This window comes from Sarcophilus harrisii, chromosome 2 (assembly GCF_902635505.1).
Source record: "Sarcophilus harrisii chromosome 2, mSarHar1.11, whole genome shotgun sequence".
Taxonomy (NCBI): Eukaryota; Metazoa; Chordata; class Mammalia; order Dasyuromorphia; family Dasyuridae; genus Sarcophilus; species Sarcophilus harrisii.
In genome coordinates, this window is record NC_045427.1 from 537,852,671 (window position 1) to 537,874,909 (window position 22,239).

Consider the following 22,239-nt stretch of genomic DNA (forward strand, 5'->3'; position numbering starts at 1 on the left):
ATATCATCTTGTAGAATGATGACTTTCCAGAGATCATGAGTGGAAAATGATGGGCACTACTTATCAAAAGTCAGTTTTTTTTTTTAATGTCAACATGTAATATATGCAATGAGCAAAAAATACAGTGTTTGGGATCATAATCCCATCTACTAGCATTTAAATTGTGATTACTGAGCCTGTTGTGTGGCTCTGTACCTATAGTTTAATTGATCTAGACCAGGAACTCAACCTTAGCATATTGTATCAATGACTTCTTTGGCAATTTGGTGAAAGCTATGGACCCCTTCGGAGAAAAAATGTTTTTAAATGCATAAAAATAATGCAAAGAACACAAATTGCATCCAAATATATATCTCTCTCATGTTTTAAAGACAAAGAACTTCATGGACCTTGGGTTATATTCTCTAGTAAAGGAGAATTTCTAATGAGGAAATTTCTTTTACTAGTGTAGACTGACAACTATTCTGCAATTTACAGCTGTAGAGAATTGCATAAGTGTCTTTAAGGTTAAATACCTTGCTCAAGGTCACACAATGTATTCAAAAGTGGGATCTAATCCCAAGTCATAGTGATTCTGAGGATGACCTTCTACCTTCTGTATCATAATGCCTCTCATCCATAGCATATTCATGGAAAATGTATTAGTTATAGTGTCATGCTAAAATGATTTCACTGGCTTGTAATTTCTTCCTCTTCAAGAACTATTATAACTTGATTATCTGTAGTTTGGGGTGAGAAAAGTAGTATGAATTCTATAAATCTCTTAATCTAAAATTTTATTTTACCCATTAGTTTCAACTTGCTCCTTTTAAACATATTCAGCAAAATTTCTAAAGAATATAAAGATTCATTTTTAATTTCTTGTCACTTCCTCTATACCCTATTCTATGGAAAAACTACTAATAGAGAAAGAAAGAACAAAAGTCTTCTAACAAGAAGGAAAACTAAGAGCCAGAGACCTGGATGTTAATAGATATTGGAAAGTCAACTCTGAAATAATTGAGTTAGTGGTGTATTGCTTAGTACTCAGATATTCAAATGGAACTATTATCTCATTGATTTATGAGTTCCCTCCAACATTGTGGATGACAACCCATTCTTCTAAGCTTGTCCTATCCTACTCTTTATCAATATTATTCCAAAAATTTACCATAAGAGGTCTCTCCAATGTCTGGAGGCCTTCTTGTATTTATCCAAACCTTGCTAGGGTATTAGTGACCACTTTGGCACAATTATCCCTCTCTCTCTTGCCAGATGACTAGCCCTATCTCCTTCCTTTCAAACAGTTCCTTAATCTGGTTCTTTATTATTGTTCTTCTTTAAAGTTCCTTATTGCTTTTATCTTGCAAGGTATTCACATGCACAACCCACCTTTCAGAGAATCACAGGATTTGAATGTAGGAAGGAACTTCGTCTAAGTAGTACTGTAGTATGGCTGACAAGGGGATAACCAACCTCTACTTGAATATCTTAAAGAAATCTATACTATTTTAAGACATCCATTCCATTTTTTGAATGGAAAAAATGGTTAGAACATTGTATCCATGGAGCCTAAATTTGATTCTTGACTGAATTCCTTCTGGTTCTACTCTGAGGTCAAACAGGATGAACCTATTCTTCCCTCAACATGACATTCCCTTAAATGCTTAAATATAACTGTCATGTCCCTCTGATTTTTCTCTTCTCCAGGCTAAATTTCTACAATCTCTTTCAACTGATTTTCCTATGCTATGTATTCAAGGCCTTTCATCATTTTGCATCAATATTGTTTACTTCTTATGGACCTTCTCCAACATTTCTTTCTTAAATCAAAGCACCCAGAAGCGAACCCAAAACCCAAGATAAGATCTGGCAAGAACAAAATACAGTTGGATTATCTCTGTTGCCTTTTTTGTGATATTTATCTTTATCACTTCAGAGGAAAGGGTATTCTACAACTTGTAGGCATACTGGTAAAATGTTAGTACTGAAAACATGAACTTATGCTTTCACAGGAAATAGAAGGTCAGTTAAAGAACTTTGCAAGTTCCAAAAAACAATTCATTTTACTGTCCTCCTTTTCAGTTTTGGGTTCAGCTCATTGTTCACCTGTACTGTCCCAGATTTTCATCTTTTTGAAAGATGGACAAGTCCTAAAGCATCAGTACCCAAATAAATGCAAATTGAAATTTGGACAATACACAGTTTTAATCTACTTGGTCTTTGCTGTGTGGTAAGGCCAATCTCCTTTCAGTGGCTTTAGATCTCTTCTAACAAGCTCTATAATGCCCTGAGATTAGATGCAGTGTACAGAAAATTCCTTTGACTGGGACTCTAACTGGATCTTCTTCATCACCCCACAGATACCTTTAGCAAGTATATATTTATTTACTTGTTTGATGGCTTGCCTAATCTTCATTAACAGAACATTAATGAACACAAATTTCTATTGTTATATTAAAATTGTCATGTGTAGTTGTAAAATATAGTTATAAAAATCTTTATGGTAGCTTTTTGTTCTGTTTCTTAAATAATAAGGACAATGGAATATCTTATTCTCTACATTTTTCAGTTAATAGTAAAGATATCATGTGTTATTCAATATGAAGTGCCACTAACAAAGATGGACTTCAGCCGGGAGAATGAGTTCTTTTAGCAGTTGTATAGAGAGCATTGTGGATTCCCCAATAGAATGTTAGCTCCTTAAAAACAGAAACCCTCATTTTTTTTTAAATCCCCAAAGTCTAGTAGAATGTTTAGCACATAATAGACACTTGATAAATTCTTTTTGGAGAAGCTAGGTGGGGCAGTGGAATTAAGAACATCTGAGTTTAAATCCAGCCTCAGACACTTTGCAGTTGTGTGATTCTGGACAGGTCACCTAACCCTCTTTGCCTCAGTTTCTCATCTGTAAAATGAACTAGTAAAGAAAATGGGAAACTATTCTAGTACCTTTGCTGAGTAACCTCATATAAGCTCACAAAGAGTTGAACATGACTGAAAAGATGAACAATAACAAATGCTTTTTGATTGATTTTTGGAAATAACAAAAAGCTAAAGTGCCTGGATTAAATTTATGACAAGGATTAAGGAACATTTGAATTTCATAGTTACAACTTGGATTCCCTAGGAGAGTTTCACTCTTTGGCCTGTAAAATTATTTGTAAAATTCTTCTATTAATTATCATGTTCATACTTTCCCTCATTTGTTTTATCCCACATCCACACAAACCTATAGATGTTTTGTTTGGATATGTTATTGAGAAGTTCTCCACCATCTCACCCAGTACTCATCTATAACACTTTTTTTTTTTTTTTTTGGGGGGGAGAGATTTAGGGAAAACTTTTTTCTTTCCCAATGTCCTCTTTGGCTAATAGGAAAAGACTCATCAGAGAGGAGAAGAGCATCAACAATCTAAGTAAAAATTCTATTTTATAAAACTGTAGAATATAGGATGGGAAGGTAGTCTAATTAGGAAAAGCAAAAGAGAAGTAGACATTACTATCCATTCCCCAACTACCTTCTCCAAGAGATATAAGAGAGATTGCAGCTATTTTAGTAGAGAGAAGAGGGCAGATGTAACAGATGTTGAAAAGGTAGAAATGACAAAATTTGGCAACTGATGAGACATGTGGGTTAAGGGAAAGTGAAGAAGCAAAGATGACATGAAGGTTGTGAACCTGAATGATGATAAGAGTAATGTTATACTCACAATAACAGGAAAGATTGGAAGAGGAGTAGGTTTGGGGAGGAAAGAAAATGTAATATTATCTGACATACAGAGTACAAACCACATGTGCTTTTACATCCTCTGGAACTCTTGTCACACTCAAAATAAGGGCTAGAGTATAAGGGACAAGGCTTTAACTCACCACTGACTGCCCCATAGCATAGAATTTTGCTCAACCATGAAAAAAATGTTAGGGAGCAGGAAGGAAGGAACTAGTGTAAGGAATTTTTTTCTCCCAATTGAATCTGCACAGCTGTTGCTATGGGTATTCATACAGGGGTTAGGTTACAACCACCCTGAAGGGCCAGCTCAAAAGGAGGAAGGTTTGGGGCTTGCAGAAAGAAAGGAAAGGATATGTGGGTGAGTGTTGGATATAAGCTCCAAGACTAATTATCAAAGAAAAAGTGAGATGAGATTCATGTTCCTACATTCTGATTGGTTGATCACACATCCTTTGGGATCAAGCCATAAAATCCACTTTGAAGACCATCTAGAACAAGGGAGCTTAACTTTTTTGTGTATCATAGAATCTTTGGGCACCTTGGTAAAGCCTTCACAGAATATTTTAAAAAGCAATTTATAATTAAAGGAAATTCTAAAAGAAAAAATGAGGTTAGTGAAAATTAAAATGTAAGTTTGTTCCCCTTCACCCCTTCCACTACACCTCTGAACCTAATTGAAATTTATCCATGGATCCCTTGGGGAATCATGGATGTTGAGTTAAAAATCCCTGATGAAGAGACTAAGAATATAGTCCCATTTCTGCTACTGACAAACTGTCTGATTTTGAGGTAATCAATTCACTTTCCTAGATCTCAGTTTCCTTATCTGTAAAGTGAAGGCACTATCTTAGCTGATCTCTAAGGCCCCTTTCATTTATCAGATTCTATAAATAAGCTTTCTGCTGATTAGATTGATAAATGTATCAATTTTGTCCATAGGTAATTAGTCTAACAGCTGTTGCAAGTCAGGGGACTGGATTGTTTCCTTTGATAAAACAAGTAATTTCTATAAATTACAATTACTGATTTACAATCCCCACAGTAAGACATATGTGTGTGTTTATACACATATAACCAGAATGATGTTAAGCATGCAAAATCAGTAATGGGTGCATGATTCTCAAATCTTGTAGAACTGATAAAAATCAGAGCCGCTGTCAGCTTTGTAAATTGAGAGCTCGGAGGAAATTCTGTGACTGTCTTTGGTGAAGGGTTTTTTTGTGCTGGTAACTTGCTCCCCCTGGTGGATAGTTAATTGACATGTTAGTGAGTCCAATCTGTCATTAAGAAGTGCAGTTGGCCAAGCTGAGACTCCTTCACAGGTGTAGTAATGCACCCCCTAGAATTACTCAAGCTCCAGACCCCAGAAAATAAGCGACTGCCCTGATCTGGTGTCCAGCAGATGTCTAAAGAGGCCCTCCTATAGTGAGAAGAAAACTACCCCTTATATGCACACTGACTCATGTTTTCTCATTGCTATAGTTATTTCAAAATCATTGCCCTGCACTGATTTGAGATGGGAAACTTGGAAACCCTCCCCCCCCCCCACCAAGTATAAATCTTTCCAGGTGTGTAGGGTGGGGGGAAACTACAAAAAAAGTAGCATGTTATAAAATAATTTCCTTTTCTCATTGTCCTCCCCCCACAAAAAAAGCATCAACTGACTTCCCTCCCACTATGAGACAGTAGTTGCTTTCTGTTAGAACCTGATTAATAGGAAATATGCAAGTTTTTTGATTCTCAGAAGAATAATTTTCCTCACAGGGCTAATTCACCCTTTGGCTTTCTGGTTTTTTCATTGTTACATTCAATGAATTTTTCTTAGAAAAAGGAAAAACTTATTGCATTTAATACTCAGGAGGACTCAGCAGTTGAAATACTGTATTAAATATTTTTAGTACCTGAGTATGGTTTGCATTGATTAATCTAAGCTATCTTGTGGGTACAGTCAGTGGACTTTCACGTTGCGGCCCCAGTCCAAACAGTTTATAAGCTAAATAAAAGAGGCATTTTAAATATTTATTTTACAAGACATATCTTAAATAACCTACATATGTAAATAGAGCATTCTTCACCAGTATGTTATTGCCAGATCAATTCTCATGTTCTGATATATAATTAATTACCGGTTTATTCCTCTGTAAACCATGGCAGGGAATAAATCAGTGATGCCAGGTCACTGATGTCAGTGAAAATTGCAAAACCCACAAGTCAGTGGCGACTATGTAAGGGAAATGGAGACTGTGTAAAATCAGAAGAGTTGATGTGATAGAGAATAGGAAAAAGGCTTGGCCATCAAGGCAAGTTGCTGCCCTCTCTTCACAGTCTATAAATTTATTCTTGCATTTCCCTCCTAAATGCAAGATTTCTGTCTTAGAGATATACTATAAGATATTTGAACATTTTAGAAAGTATGTCTCTCTCATGTAAACATGTACATTTATATCTGCAAATTATTCTGAAAACAGTGTAATTGGAATTAAAAGGAAAAATGTGAAAAGGTTATCTTTTGGTCTAAAAATTGTTTAGGTCCCAAACTGATTTGTGTTCAGCTTATGCGAAATTTGTTCAACCCCATTTCAGTTGCTAAAGCTGAAAAATATTTTCCACATTAAAAAAAGCATCTTGACCTTTTTAAATTTTTTTTTTTTAAAGCTGACAGTGCAAGTAGCAAATTTCAAATTTGGTAGGATCATAGTTCTCTCTAAGATTAAAACATGAAACTGAAAATGTATAACCTTTATTTTGGGATCCCTTCAGACTTGCATTTATGTTCTTATAGAATTATAAATTGGTAATAAGAACAAGAGCATTATAAAATTACTTGTGGGTACTATGAAAAGTGTACTAGAACTACAGAAGAGAGATCTGCATTTCTGGTAAGCACAGCTCATACTGATCACCAGCAGTCATTTTGAAAATCCTGGTTGTTGACTTGTGGTTTTGAATGTAAACCACATTTTAGTCAGATGGTTAAAGGTGTAAGTCTTACTTTCTTTAGCCAAAAACTAATGTTTTCCAATCAATAATTTAGTACTGAAAACTAAAGGGGATAAATCATAGTTATTTGCTAATGTCTTGATAAAACAACCAGTTTATTAACTGATGTTTGATATTCTGAACCAATTTTCAAATCATACAAAACAGCCATGTAATAGATATATGTTATGCACTTTTAAATCTATAATGTCAAATAAAATTCATGGTAAGGGATCTATATTCTACTATTGTCTCCCTTTAATGGGGAAAAAATAGATTTTGGGGAAAAGCAAATAATTTTCAAAAGTTAATTACAACAGATACCACTTATATTTCTAGGTCCACTGTCATTTTTCTCATTTATGTTAATGATTTGGGTACTGTGATGAGATTCTCTTTCATATAAATACAATGGAGACAGCAAGATGTAAATTAGTGCCTAACTGTTTCTGAACCAAGGTGAGGTTATATAGTTATTCTAAGAAGGTGTGAAAGGTTAAAAATGACTCACTAAACTGATTCAAATTACCCTTTAGGCACCTCACACTAAATAACCCAAAATGCAGTGAGTGCTATGAATATGCCATGTGCAATGGTGATATCACTAGTTGTACTTCAAGGCTCAGAAAATTAATGCTATTGACATCTGAAGTGTATTGCTAAGATTTGAATAACATGGCTTAGTCACTGAAGTAGAGATACTGCTTGAGTTAGAGCATTCACAAAAAAATGGAAATGTGTTTCCTCTGAAAACAAAACAACAGCAACATTATCTTGACTCTAGGCATTATAAATGACAGGCAAGATATTCTGATTTTGCCTTAAGAAATCAGATATTGGTTTATAAAAGTGCTTCCAAAATTAACCGAAATTTCTGTCTTATCAGTCCCTTCTATATCTTTAATATTCTTGTTTCTGACTTGTTCACAGATCAAAATGTTCTTCAAAGTCCTGTACCAGGGACTCTACATACCCATCAAGTATAGCCCCCTTGTCTTTCAGCTTAGTTTTTCAATATCAAAAGAACATCAATCTGAACTGTCTACTCCTCTATCTATCTTGCTGGTCAGTTGTAAATTATCAAAAAATATTCTGAAACTAGAACAGTATTTTACAGATAATCCAACCTGCTCATATTAACAAAAAGAAAATTGAGGTTTAAAAAAAAAGATGAAATTTGTTCAAGGTCACACTGGGAGTTTTTAAGATAGACATAAGATTAAAAACATGGATGGTCTTTATTCCCCAGTCCCATGCTGCTTCTATTACAACAGTTGCCATGTTGCTTAATTAAAGATACTTCTTAATTTTGATTAATACATTTGTTGACAATTAGCCCATTTTCCCCTTATTTATTTTTTAATGAACCAAAAGTTTATCTTTTTCTTATTTTCTCTTACACTATGAGGTAGACATGAATGATATGACATACAGTAGAGGACCAATGTCTTAACTTGTAATAGACATAACTGCACTGGAGAGAACGGTTTGCTTTTAGCTTTTATAATTCATTACTTCCATCCTACAAGATTGGCCTACCTTCTTAGCTGAGCCATCTCTCTCTCTAGGGATCTCTTTATCCTGGTTAAACAAATACAAATTAAAAAAGAGATAAAAAAGCCCGCACAAACTTGAGACAGCTCAGGAAACAAAATAGAGGCCATTTAAGCCCATCTCGGCTCATTCTGTTTTAGTACTCTATTTCCCAAGTTGTTGCGTGAATGATCCCAGTGTCTTTGCCTTTACAACCTTGCCTGATAGGCCATTGCACACATTTATTATCCTCGATGTGAAAAAGTGCTTCCTAACGTCTGTTCTAAATCTGTTTTAATTTCCATTTATGCTCCATTGTCCTATAATCTGTTCTGAGCTGAAAATAGAACCAAGGTATGATCTTTGCACAACCCCTAGCAATAAATTTTATTAGTATTTTTTTCAAACTGCAGAACCTTGCAGTAAATAAGAAAGCTTTATGTGAAGGGGAAAAATAAACAAAATAAACCTCAAACCCTGTTCCCCTCAACCTTCCTAAACTTTCACCAGTATTATAGAGTTTCCCCTTTCTCTTTTAACCCAATCTTCTTCTGGTTAAAGAAGTAAATCTAATTATAGGCTCATGAGAAATGGAAGCAGTTCTCTGCATGTGGGGAGTTGGCACTGCAATTTTTTTTTCATCAGTCACTGGCCTTACAAACAAGAAAATATTCCATAGGCTGCTAGGCAAAGCTTTCTCTCCGTAGTTGAAACATCTGGTTTGCTTTGTGTAAAATCTTTAGATGGGTGGGTACAAGTTTTTTTTTCTTCTAATTGAATTTGTAGTTTATTTCAGGTGAGGATGAAGCAGTTTTAGAGGAGAGAAATAAAATCTTTAGTTGAGCAGCTTCTAGAATCAAGGGATCTGGCCCCACCACTCAAGACATATTTTTGTTACAATCAATCAAAAGAAGTACTGAACAAGGCTCCTAGACTCAATGAGATGCAGTCTTGTTCTACTTACAGGATTAGCAAGAATATTTCTGCTGATAATTTTCTCAGTTGTTGTCTTTTTTACCCTTTGTAGGAACTGCTGAAATACAAAATCACACATTTCTGAAATGTAATGCAATGGATACGTATTGAAGATTGACTTCCATCTTGTGGCTATTTAGTAGGTATTGAAGACTGACTTGCTAACCACCCTGTGGCAATTTAGTAAATATTGATTGATTCTAATATCAGAGGCTGAGTGGTAAAATTGAAAAGCATTTGACTTGGTGTCCAAAGTAATGGTCCAAACTATACTTTTTTGTAGTCATTGTGTGGCCTTGGATAAGTCACTTAACTATTCTGATAGTAAGTTTCTTGAAGTATAAAATCAGAATAATAGAAATTTTCTTGGATAGCCTATAGAACTCTTTTAAACGACAAATGAAATAAGCTATGTGAAGTACATTTTGAATTATAATTGTATAAAAACAATGTTTTTATTACAATAACTGTAAACTAAGGCAAATTATATGCAATTAATATTTACTGAATAAATGAATTAATAGAAGTATCATAATGCTCTTTATACAGGGCTGGACTTGGAGTCAGACAGTCTTGAGTTCAAATCCTGTTCCTGACATTTAATGCTTAAATAATACTTGGTAAAATCATGTAACTTCTTAGAGACTCAGTATCTTGCTCTATAAAATTAAGAGTTTACTCTAGATAGATTTAAAGTCTCTTCCAGCTTTAAATATACTATCCAAATTATTCTAAGAATAAAAAGATTACTGAGGCAGGTAGATGATAGTGTAGTGGATAGAGTGCTGACCCTGAAGTCAGAAGGACTTGAGTTCAAATCTACTTCAGATGCTTAAACACTTCCTAGCTGTGTGAACCTGGGCAAGTCACTTAACCCCAATTGCCTCAACAAAAAAAGCAAAAAAACAAATTATTTAAAACAGAATTATAGGATTATCTTGATTTATTTGTCATGTTAGTTGAGAATCATAATTCAGCTATCAAGGAGTTGTTATTCAGTCAACTCTTATGTTCTTTGCAAAAATACTGGAGTAGTTTGCCATTTCTTTCCCAACTTATTTTAAAGATGAAGAAACTAAGATAAACAGGATGAAGTGACTTGCCTAGGGTGACACAGTAAGAGACTGAGGTCAAATTGCCTTCTTGAGTCTAGATCCTATATTCTATCCATTGAGCCACCTAACAGCCAGATATAGATCATAGCTAAAGTCATAGAAGCTGGAATTGTGAAATGGTAAAATATTTACATGTTAACACCGGAGAACTTCAATGGTCATAGTACTAATTCAATGGCCTTCCCTCATGAACTTCCATGTCAATAAGAGAAATGCAAGCAAATCCACAGGCTTTACTTTGGATCAACCATAGCATAGAGACCTGAGTCTCTGCTTTAAGCAACTGCAGATCCTCCATCCTTCCTGCCCAGCAGCATGAAGGAAAGAAGGGCTGAAAACATGCTGCCTTATGAACCTGTAATAAGTTACAGATATTCTATTCAAATGCCACACATCGTTTCTTCAACTTGAAAGAGGTAACAGAGACTGATTCTCTCTAACCACATGAAAGAAAGGATAGAAAAAGAATGAACTGGTTCAATGTACTGGGTCTGAAGGAAAAGAGATTGAAATCCAATTGTGATCATTCCTGATCCTATAGATAGTACTCAAGGCAGGTGCCTAGGATGATGAATCCAATATCCCCAACATGAGGAATCTAAAACTGATGGTAGCCTAGCCTTTCAGGATGGGTAGGGTTTTACTCTCCAAAGGAAAGAAACCCCCCCCCCACCCAAAAAAAGAAAGAAAGAAACCAAAGAGCAATAAAATCCTAAAACCAGAAAAAGATGAGTAAAATATAAAGCATCATAATATGAAGAAAAGTAAATCATGGACTGATGAAATACAAAATTCTGTAGATTTTACAGTCTCCACTGCAACAAAGAACAATTCTAGAATGCTTTAAGAGAGAATGGAATTCATGTAAGAGATTAGATTCTATATAGGTCCAAATTTTGACCTCAATGCAAATTTTCTTAAAAGCACAGTTAACAGATTAAATGTTTGGAATTCACATTAAATAATCCTTTTAAAGAAATATAGAAAAGCCAGAGCACAAAAATACTTACATGGAGGAAAATCTGGCTGACAAAAAGGAAAAGGTAACAACTTTGATAAAAATACATGAATTCTGCCAAAGAACTGAAGACAAGTTGCTCAGAAAATATTTTAAGAATTACAAGTTTCCCAAAAGAAGAATAATGATGAACATTTATAAAGTGCTGACTTTGTACCAAGTTCTGGGCTAAAAGTGCTTTAAAATTATCTTATTTGATCCTCACAATAAACCCCAAAGATGGTGCTATTATTATCCCCATTTAACAGATGAAGAATCTAAGGCAAAGACATTTTAAATGGCTCATTGAGGTCACACAGTTATTAAGTAGCTGAAGCTGGATTTGAACTTTCTGGAGTCTTCCTGTTTGAAAGTCTGGTACTCTATGAAAAATCAGAGGCTCTTTTTGCCTTTCTTTGTATATTCCACCCTTACCACAGGGCCCAATAGATAGTAGGCATTTAACAAATCCTTATTGACTGATAGACTATCTGATTAAACTATAAACAAAGTGGGTATCTATCAATTGAGGAATGGCAAAATAAAGAATAGATAATGGAATGTTTGCACTATAAGGAATGGATAATAATTATAAATTAAAAAAAAAACACTTAGACATTGAAATGCCATGCCAAGAACTCTGCTAAGTTATGTGGATCCTTGTGGGATCTCTTTCTGGAGGTGATCCACTATTCTGCCCTCTGGTTGTAGTATATCAGGGCACTTTTCCTTGATTATCTCTTGAAGAATGCTACCCAGGCTTTTTTTTTTTTTTTTTTTCATGGTCATGGCTTTCAGGTAGACAAATAATTTTTAAAATTGTCTCTCTTGAATCTATTTTCCAGCTTGGCTGTTTTTTCAAAGAGGTAGTTTATATTTTCTTCCATTTTTTCATTCTTTTTAGTTTGTTTGACTGATGCTTGATATCTCGTAGAGTCATTAGCTTCCATTTGCCCAGTGCTAGTTTTTAATGTATGATTTTCTTTAGTTAGCTTTTAAATATCTTTTCCCATTTGATTAATTTTACTTTTTTAAGGGTTGTTTTCTTCAATGGATTTATTTTTTGCATTTGACCAATTGTGTTTTTTTTTTTTTTTTTTTTTTTTTTGGAGACAATTGGGGTAAATAGACTTGCCCAGGGTCACACAGCCAGGAAGTGTTAAGTGTCTGAGGGCAGATTTGAACTCAGGTCCTCCTGACTTCAGGGCTAGTGTTCTATCCACTGTGCCATACCTAGTTGCCTTCCAATTGTGTTTTTTAAGGAATTGTTTTCTTCACTCAATTTTTGTTCTTCCTTTTCCAAGTTGCTGACTCTCTCTTGCATAACTCTCATTTTTTTTCTTATTTTTTTTCTTCTACCTCTCCTTTTATGCCTTTTAAAATCCTTTTATGCGCACCCAAGAAGTCTCTTTGGGCTTGAGTCAATTCATATCCCCCTTTGAGATTTCCTCTGTGTGCATTTTGTCTTTTTCTGAGTTGCTATTTCAGTCTTCCCTATTATCATAGTAGTTTTTTATGGTTAATGTTCTTTTCTGTTTCTTACTCATTTTCTTTCCTTCTCTTTTCTCCCCCATCTTTTGTGCCTTTTATGTTTGAGCTCTGCTCCTGGGGCAAAGAAGGTGCTGCCCCAAGCTTTCTGTGCAGCTCTGGGTCTTGTCTTCAAGTACAAGAGCCCCTTGTGTTTGGTGTCTTGTTCACAGCAGAGGATAATCTATCTACTCAACAAGATACATAGAAAGGTGTGGTGTGTCACATAAATAGGATTGTTGACAAAATCTAGAATTCAGAGAGTACCAGAACTTGGCAGTTAAAAAGACCTGAGACCTGGAAGGTGACAATCAAAAACAAAGCATTGATGTCTTTCTGCTCATTGAAACAGTTCACCTATTTTATAAATGACCATGTTTATCCCCTATGTAAGAAGAAATGAAAAATTTAGTGAAACATAGAAAGATTTTTATGAATTGATACAAAACAAAATGCATTGTAAGACTATATCTATAGCTTAAAGAAACTTTACAGGACATATAATTCCATTTTTCATTGTAAAGATGAAGAAACAAAATCTCATTTAGGTTTAGTCACTTGCCCAAAGTGAAAAAGAAAGTAAGTATAAGAAACAGCATATGATCCATGTACTTAGACAAGTATTCTCTCCATTTGCCTCCTAGAATTTGGAAAAGAATATATATAACTACAAAAATTATAAGAACACTAAAAAAGTGTGACATATATTAAAATGATATACTTTGATACAAAGAAGAAATAAGGAAATGCCCTTTCCTTTTATTTCACTCTCTTAGAGAGTGAAGGATCATGGTTATATAATGCTTCTTATCATCAGCTATGACTCCTGTGTCCATTTATTTTGTCCATTGTTCCTTGGAGCAAGATAAGGCTCAATGGGTGGAGAAAGCTCAGGAGAACAGGAGACATTAAAAAATGGACATGATGTAAAAAACAGCATGAATAAAATAAAACAGATGATATCTGGTCAACCTATTTAAATAATTACTCACAAAGACTCTTCCCTTAGAGAAATATAATCACATAAAAATTCCAAGAATCATTCATTTTGTCTACCTTAATATAAATGGTAAGGGAGGTAGCATGATAAAGTGATAAATGTTAACGGAATTAAAACAACCTAAATTCAAGTTGTTACCTTGGACACATACTAGCTATGGAATCTTGGACAGATCATTTACCCTCTTAATGCCTCAATGCCTTGAAATTCTCTGACATTATAACAGACCAACTGTGTCTCTGTAAATAAAAAATTCTGTTTTATTTCTCTGGAACTAGCCATAATTTCTTGATCTTGGTTAAAAGAACTCACTAGTGTGGAATACTGAAGACAGAGCTATACAACTTCTTTTAAGTAACTACTTCTTTCTAAAAAGCAATTGTTGCAGTTTTGGCAAGAAACCCTGGGGTTTTCCTCTCTCAGACTGATTTTTTTGATTAGGTAAAAGAGGTTATTCTTGCCTTAATGCTTACCTACCCTGAATCATTGAATTGATTATGTAGCTTCAGTCAGAGAGATCTGGGAAAGACCTCAAAAATAAAGCAAAACAAAAAAAAAAGTCTCCCACTGCATACCAGACCATCTCTACTTATCTTGATCTTGATTTCCATTGGACCCCAATGGCTCTGGAGAATAGAGTGAGGCTGCCCTGCCTCACCTAAATCTAATTCACTTGCAAGTCATGGTAACACCTTCCTGATGTCATGTACAAACAAAGGATGAACAACAGCAACAAACATCTTCTTGGCCTCCTACAGAGAATCAAATCTCCTTCCCTAAAATTATCTTCAGGAAAGAGGTTTGGTTATTTATGGCAACTTCTGGCACTTTTTCTGATGAAACATATACTCTTTTGTCCAGATTAAATTTTTTCAATTAATGAGATAAAGTATGATCTTACCAGGAAGGGTTCAGGAATACAAAACAGGTAAATGAGCCATAGGATCTTGAATCTAGAAAAAGGGTTTCTCTAGAATCTGCCATCTAGTTGAATTTTATAGATGAGAAATTAAGGGTCAAAAAATACAATGAATGACCTGGCCAAGGTGACACAGTTAAGCTTCAAAGGTTTTGTCTAATCTTCAGATTAGATTTAACAGATTGAACAGAGTAGGAGGAATGCAAAGATGGCAAAGCAATTCACTGGGTATAGAGAGATTATCAAATTCAAATAGAGATAAAGAAAATCCAAAACTCTAACACAAATATGTTAAAATATGGCAAGAAGAAATAGCCAAAATTAAGAAAAACTGTCCCCCCTCCTACTTCTGTTGTTTCATTCCAAGCACACATTTCAGCTCATCATGTGTTGCCAGGTAATAAGCAATAAGAGTTAACTGAGGCCTCTTCTGCCACATGTCAAAGTTAATTCTATTTTAAATCAGTCTTAATTATGCCAGTGAAGTTTATAGTTTTAATGGAAAGAGCCTGTTCGCTGAAACTATAATTTTTATTGTAAAGATTGGGAACAATTTAAAGTCAAACTCATTTTAAATGTGGCAGAATTGAATTTGAAACTCTAATAATAATTTTTAAGGAAACAAACCTTCAATCTTTCCTCATGAGTTCCTATTTGTTATCCTGATAGATTAGAAAATGTGAATGGAAGAAGACCCATATTTTGTACTAACTCTGATTTTCTAAGTTTTATATTTCTTAGATTATTAGTTTTTCAAAATAAGTCTTTCATAGGGACAGGAAACTCCAATCAGGTTTGCAATTATATAATAATCAGGGGATAAATTCTCACTCTTAAAAAATATCCCCCAAACAAAACTTATTTTGACTTTGGGGGATTCCCCCATTGACTTTCTAAAATACCTGTGACTCTTACCATTAAAGTGGAATTTAAAATTATGGTGTTTTAGGTTAAATACCATAATGTTTTTTGGAAGGATGTTGTTAAAATATAAGTACTACCTAAGTAGGATAATACAGCAAGTCACTAGCACCCATAAACATTCAGAAAGAAAGAAATATTTCATAGAGAAGTGGTCTCTAAGGAAAAAGTATATTGAAGGATGAAAAAATTCATATTATGATGAAATCAGAGTTCACATGACAAGAAAGGCAATATCTATGAGTTTAAATTTCTCAGATTAACGATCTGTCACTTTGGAAAGCCGAGGTAAAGACCACTGGCTAAGGAAACGTGAGTTAAATATTGACCTTTGGAAGTGGGGAAAGGTCTGGAGAATGGGCACTGATTAAGCCTATTTTATAGGCTTGCATTGTATAATCTGGGGAATATGATGCCACCAATAGCCAAACTGGACAGGATGAAAATGTGAGAAACTTTGAAAGAGTAAGTCTGCTAAGAAGATATTGCATGATGATATTAGCTTGAGCTAGTATTCTGACTGTACATCAATTGTGTTCTGAGTAGTAGTCTCAAAATTAAAAAGAAATGGATCTCTGTGATTTCATATTAATTTAGAAAACCACAAATTAATATTATCTATGTAACACTATATTTTTATTGATTTTATTACATACTTCCTAAATACATTTTAGATTCAGATTAGGTTCAGGTCTTCTTGGAGTTTTGCAGGAAGAACTTTGATACCTCTTTCCTTGAGAATCCAAAATTAGACTGAGGTATGATGCAGATACACTAATTGTCTACAAATAAAGAAGAATATTGTCCTTTAAGGTTCACTATTAATTCATCTGACAAACTCAGCTCTATGATTCTAGAATAGAAAAATAAAAGTTTTTCCACTTTGGAGTAACTGATCATCAGTATTATCATTATCACCCTCATCATCATAACTGAGTTATATATCATCATCATATTTCATCATTCTATATTCAATGTTTGATGGTGCTAATTTCATTTAAGCCTCACAACTATGAAATCAGTGTTATCATTATTTTATTTATTTAACTTTTAATTTGTGAAATAAAACAAGCATTTCTATAACATAATACAATTTTTAAAATGATTATACATTAACCTGTAACTCGGTCATGTATAACTTGCTATTCCTTTAAAATATATAATAAAGTTATTATGTAATTTTTCTCCTTTTTTCCTCTTCCATCCCTTCTCTCCCTGTACTACTGCTATTATTATTGTTGTTACTTTACAGATTAAGAAATCAAAAAGTTTAAGGAAATTGATTGGGGATAGAAAAGTAGTAAGAATCTGAGGAGGGATTCAAACCAAGTCTTACTTAATTTTGGGCACAGTATTCTATATCTCTCTTCTACCTCCCAGTTCTAATCACTTTCATGGCATATGAAAAAACTAGCAGTAGGTTTCAAGTTTGAAATCAATATTTGTCTCATAAACATTATACCTGGGTTAACTGTGAATTCCTCTTAACTAATGGAATTTTTTAAACACTTTTTATCTGAAACCTACTGATGAGGATTGTGAAGAGCAGTGAACTTAAAGACCTATCATAAGAGGTTAAAAAAAAATCTTAAATAATTGCAAGAAGTTTTCATTAGGTTTTTTGCTTCAAAAAGTACCAAAGAGATCTTTTAAAAAATGAATCAGAGAAGAATTCCTAAACCTTTTCTTCAGGAGTTTCAGTTGAGAAACCAGATGGTGACTGATCATTGACATTTCCTTATGGTTTCCAAATGAGGCACCAGTAGGGAAGAGTTGGAATATAGACTCCAGAGCTGCTCAAGTTCAATGCACCATCATAATCAGGAGCAAACAAACTTCCATAGGACAATTTACAAATTCTTGCAGCTATTATTTAACCTTCAAGATGATATATTCCTAAACTGGTTTCTACTCCTGCTGCCAGCTGTGACTCTTTTGAACGTTCAGTGTTTTCTTTTGAAATAATTAAAGGGAAATGAATTCTAAAAGAAAGACTGACTGACATCTAATATTCCCTAATATTCTCTTGTTGCTTTAAGTGATTGGTATGCTTTTGCAGGGCTGGAGGCCTATCATCAGCCAGGTCCTGACCTGTAGGCCAAGGAGCTTGGCTGTAACCTGACCTGATACCAGGTGTGTGCCTGCAGGTCACAAGTCTGGGAAAACATGTGGTTGCGAATATGCCTTTCCTAAGCTTAAAGCTGTCTTTAACTGTTTCATAACTTGCTTAAATTTAGGCATTTTTACATGAAAAAAAAATGAGACTTTCTATATAATCTCTGAATGTCAGAACTGGAAGGAAACACAAAGATAATTTGGTTTAACCCTTTCATTTTACAGAATAGAAAAAGGGGACCAGAAAGATAAAATTCTTGAATTCTAGTCAGGATCACCCCACAAAACCCAAGCCACCTAATTCGAATTCCAATCTCTTTTCCATTACATCACATAGGTGGCTAATTCATGTTTTCAACAACATTCAAAAGGCACATGCAAACCCCCCCATTTCCATAAATGCTGCAAAACATACAGCTCTAGCCTAATATATCATATTTTACAAATAAAACAGCTCCATAATCACTTTGTTTTAGGGGATTTGCATGCTTTAAATATGGTCTGGTGAGATCAATATTATAGGTTCAATTTCCATATAGGCTATTAGCAGTTTTCTTGCTCCTCTGAATGTAGAGGATGAATCAGTATAGCTCATCACAATTATTTAAAACTAATCAAGGTAACCGTCCTACTGACAGTCTAATTGACTTGCATTTTCATATATGGCATATTATATTCAATGTAATAAAATATGAAATTATATTAAAATCTTCATTTCAAAAACTAATTTGGAGTATGAGTTCCTGTAAAGAGTTTCTTTTGGATGGTTCATTACATTATGATGCATAGCTTGTTAATTTAACAAGATTTTTCTTTTCTTTTAAATCAGTAATTATTTATTAACTACTTGCTATGTGCCAGGCACTGTGCTAAGCATTGGAAATACAAAAAGAGGAAAAGACAGTCCCTGCTTTCAAGCAGCTTATAACCTAATGGAGAAGGAAAAAAATGCAAATTAATATTATAAACAGCCTATATATAGCACAAATAAGAAATAATTTAAAAATGGAAAGCACTAGAAGAAAGTGGAGTTAGAAATGGCTTCCTGTAAAAGACAGGATTTTATTTGGGACTTAAAAGCCAGGGAAATCAGTACATAATATGACAGGGGCCCAGACAGAAAAAATGCCTGAAACCAAGAGATGTAGAATCTTTTGTGGAACATCCAGGTCAATTTAATAAAATAACAAATAATAATAAAATAAAAACTTTTCTACACACATAGATGAATATATTTTTTATCTAAATATCTTAGCTTGCCATACTTTTTATCAATCAACAAGTATTTCTTTTTTTAATCAGCTTTTATTGATGTCTTCCATTTCTTACATCATCATAATTACCTCTCCCAGGAAGCCCTCCCATATAATAAACCAATAGTTTTTACAGAGGAAAAAATAGTATAGTTGATTGATACTTTGAAAAGTCCACAAATCTCTTCAGTCATACTTGATTGTTATAATTCTTTAAATTCACTTGTGATTTCTTGTGGGTTTTTGTTATCTCCATTTCCATTCAACAATATGTTGAGTGCCTACCACAAGGAAGGCACCAAATAGGCACTGGGGACACAAGTAGAAAGAATAAAATAATCTCTACTCACAGTGACCTTATATTCTGAGAAGGGAGGAAAATATGAATATATTCACATATTTACACATCATAAATAGTTATAGTAAGATATAAAATAATATATTTATATAATATAAAGTAATATTTGTAGCAAGATACAAAGTATATGGGCTAATACCACTAGTTGTGGGTATCAAGAGAAGCTTCATGCAGAAGATGATGCTCAAGCTGCATCTTAAAAGAAGAATGGGGTAGAAGTAAGGAGGGATTATATTTCAAGTATGCAAAGGTATAGAGATAGAAAATGAAGTTTTGTGAGTGAGGAACACAGAAAAGGCTACTTTGGCTGGATTATAGAGTGAAAAGGTGGAGGGATGTCTACTGAGTTAGTGGTATGTTGTGTAAGGCTTTAGAAGTTGAACAGAAAAGCTTTTTTTTCCTAAAGGCAATAGAAATCCACTAGAGTTGCTTGAGCAGTGGAGTAGCACAATTATAGAGGGTAAATATCATCCTAATCTGATGCCTTAATGGTCAATTACACAGACTGACTTGATTTCAACAAGAAACACTGGTATTTTAGCATCTTTTGAGGTATGATTTTCTTAAATGATTTCCATCCCAAAGCATGAGGTTTTTTGGTTAGTTTGATTGATTTTTATTGCTATCTTCAAAAGCTACAGTATCAAGATGCTAACATTTTTCCCTTTCCTGCTCCCCGAACTGTCAAGCTTTTTTTCCCCTGCCATAACCAAATCTCTTCTTCACTATCAGAATATCTGCTGCTGCCTGATCTTTTGCAAAAAAAAAAAATCTTTATAAAGATGTGAATTAGATATTTGTACAATTAGGTGGACACATAGTAAATTGAATGTCCAAATCTAGATCAATAGGTCAATGTCAATTTAGAAGGGGTCATTTAGTAGAAACAAAAAAACAAAAAGCCATGATAGCTGATCTGTCCTTCACCTTGTTCTATTGAGCATTTTAGCAATGATTGGGATAACAGTAGAATATTATGTTTTATTTTTCTATTAGCAATGACACAGAATAGGTAGGGATTGCTAAAATACCATATGACAGAGCAAGAATCCAAAGAGATTTTGGAAAACAAGGACAATAAGTCACAACAGATAAAATATAATCATAATAAATAAAAAATGATACAAGTTCAAAAAATCAAATATATAGAGGATGGTAGAAGTTTATAGTTCATAAATATCCAAGTGTCCTAATGGTCTGTAAATTCTATAAAGTTAATTTTCAAAAATTATCCCAAAAAGAGCTACTATGATATAGAAGGACACTAGATTTGGAGCTAAAGAACCTTGATTCTGAAATCACAAGCTTGGGGATGGAGCTGAGATGGTGGAGAGTAGATAAGTCTTTGAGCTCTTCCTGGCTTCCCTCAGATCAATATCAGATAAACCCTTTAGACTGACAGAACCTACATATATTTGGAATGTAACAAATTTCTAGCAGAAGATATTTTGAAAAAATTTCAAGAAAAGTCTGTCTCAATTGGTCAGAGGAGCAGGGAAGTTGCAGCCCTGTGCGGATGCAACACAGCACAGGGAGACCCAGGGCCCAGGAGCCTCCATGGAAGGGAAATCTAGTGAGAGGCTTGTAGTCACAATATAGAATCTGCATTTGCTACTCTGATCTGATTCAGAGGGGAAATCTAGTGAGAGGTTTTTAGTCAAAATACAGAAGCATTTGCTACTCTGACCTGGTTTGGAAGTCAGTGGATCAGCAGACTACTGTGAGAGCAGCACCACTACTGTAGAAGGCAAATGATGAGTCTCTGAACCCCAAAAAAACAAGGAGGACTTGGTCATGCTCACCCAAAGTGAGAAGGAAGCCAGCAACACCATCACCAAGGCAGTGTGAAGCATTGTCACCTGTAGAGAAAGCTTGGGACTAACTCCTCTTTGCCCTAAGAACAGACCTCAGACTTTAAAAGTGAGAAAAAAACCAAAAAGAGCTCTGACCACAGATAGCTATTATGGAAACAAGGAAACAAACCATCTTTGGATGAACCCTCAAGGGTGATATGAGTTGTTCTCCAACTCAAAAGGCTTTTTTGGAAGATTTTGAAAAGGATCTTAAAAGAGATTTAGAAAAAATGGGTAAAAGAAATGAGAATTATGGAAAAGGAAACACAGAAATTATCTGAAGAAAATCACTCCTTAAAAATTTTTTTGCAACTCCTTAAAAAAGCAGAATTTGTGAAATGGAAAAAATCCAACGAATAAAATAATTCATTTAAAAATTCAAGTGACCATATGCAAAAGGAGATAAAAAAGCTAATTGAAGAAAATAATTCCCCCCAAATTTAGAATTGAACAAATGGAAGTGAATGACTTAATAAGACATCAAGAATAAGTCAAATGAAACCCCCAAAAAAGAAAAATTAGAAGAAAATGTAAAATACATTATTGGAAAAAACTGACCTGGAAAATAGATCCAGGAGAGATGATTTAAGATTTATTGGACTACCTGAAAACCACGTTGAAAAAAGAGCCTAGTCAACATCTTTCAAGAAATTATGAAGGAAAATTGTGCTGATGTCCTAGAATAAGAGAGTAAAATAGCAATTTAAAGAATACACGAATCATTACCTGAGAGAAACACCAAAATGAAAACTCAAGGAATATTGTAACTAAATTCCAGAATTATCAGATCAAGAAGTAAATACTGCAAGAAGCCAGAAAGAAACAATTCAAATATCAAAGAGTGCAATCACGATTATTTAGGACCTAGCAATTTCCACTTTAAAAAAATTGAAAGGCCTGGAATATGATATTTTGGAGGGCAAATAAGCTTAGATTGCAGTCAATAATCAACTATCCAGCAAAATTAAACATTACCTTTTGG